This window comes from Thermobia domestica, unplaced genomic scaffold, assembly GCF_964235325.1.
Source record: "Thermobia domestica unplaced genomic scaffold, izTheDome1.hap1.1 HAP1_SCAFFOLD_390, whole genome shotgun sequence".
NCBI lineage: Eukaryota > Metazoa > Arthropoda > Insecta > Zygentoma > Lepismatidae > Thermobia > Thermobia domestica.
The window spans coordinates 105,665-106,726 of record NW_027656101.1 but is presented as its reverse complement, the minus strand read 5'-3'; the positions used below and the strand labels follow the sequence as shown (position 1 = coordinate 106,726).

The window sequence follows — 1,062 nt, the reverse complement described above, 5'->3', positions numbered from 1 at the left end:
GACATTAGTCAAATTAATTTTCCACGTTTATATTTTAAAACAATATGGGGAAACAAATTCCCCGGTGATTTTTGACCTCCCGGGCTATATCAAAACAACATAACGACAATGGATTTCAGCTTCTAACTTTTTTTTTTTCATGTAATGCGATTAGGTTTATATCACTTAAGTAAATCTTCAACCAGAGTGTTGTGAAATAATATGGGGGTTGAATTCTCGGGTGAAATCGTACCGGAGGATAAGAAATTTCGGTTGGTTTTGTATCCCACCGGTATGTTTTTTTTACAATGCACCTTTTTTCCGTGACATCGGCACTGCGTCACCTATAATTCTTTATTTTACCTTCAAGGGGTCTATTTTCACTATTATAAATCTACGACTTCACAAATCTGAAGTTTGTGTGTCCTAGCTTTCTTCTTCTTGATAATTTTACAGAAACATAGTAAGTATGTAGTCTGTTTTCACCACTCACGTAACTAACAACTAACAATGCCATGTGTACACCATATAAAGAAATTTGATTTTTGTGCCGTCATTATTTTCTCAATTAATATTGAAACTGAAGTGGTAGCGGATTTTTGCCACTTCCGGTTTTATAATGAAATGAAATCTTTAAGTTTTACGTCCCACGGATATGCCAGTTAGACTAAAGGAGACGGTGATGATGAGAGATGAGTGTAATGGTGGAATGAAGACAGTGGAAGGAAACGGGAGAACCCTGAGAAAACCCACGAGCACGGTGTTTGTCCACCACAAAGTCCACACGGCGCGAACTGGGATTGAACCAGTGACCCCGAGCACAGGAGGTGAACGCTCTACCACTGAGCCACCGCGCCCCCACTTCCGGTTTTAGTACAGAGATTAGAGTGAACATGAAATATATTTTGTTACACTTTATATACTGCAGGGATAAAACTACAAAATTGATAAAGTAACTGTAGGATATAATGAGAAGTATTTTGTCGCTGCGCCTCGAAGAACCGCTATATGACATTTTTGTCGAAAATGAGTTATGCCGTACAAATAAACCTGACAGCTGTCTGGCAGCGTCTCTTATAATGT

General features: G+C 38.6%; 1 non-coding gene across 1 annotated transcript; it reads right to left on the bottom strand.

Annotated features, from left to right (window-relative positions):
• Positions 1-764: 764 nt before the first annotated feature.
• On the bottom strand, positions 765-836 carry TRNAR-CCU (transfer RNA arginine (anticodon CCU)). The gene has a single exon. It is a non-coding gene; the product is annotated as a tRNA-Arg (tRNA).
• Between the last annotated feature and the right edge of the window lie 226 nt (positions 837-1,062).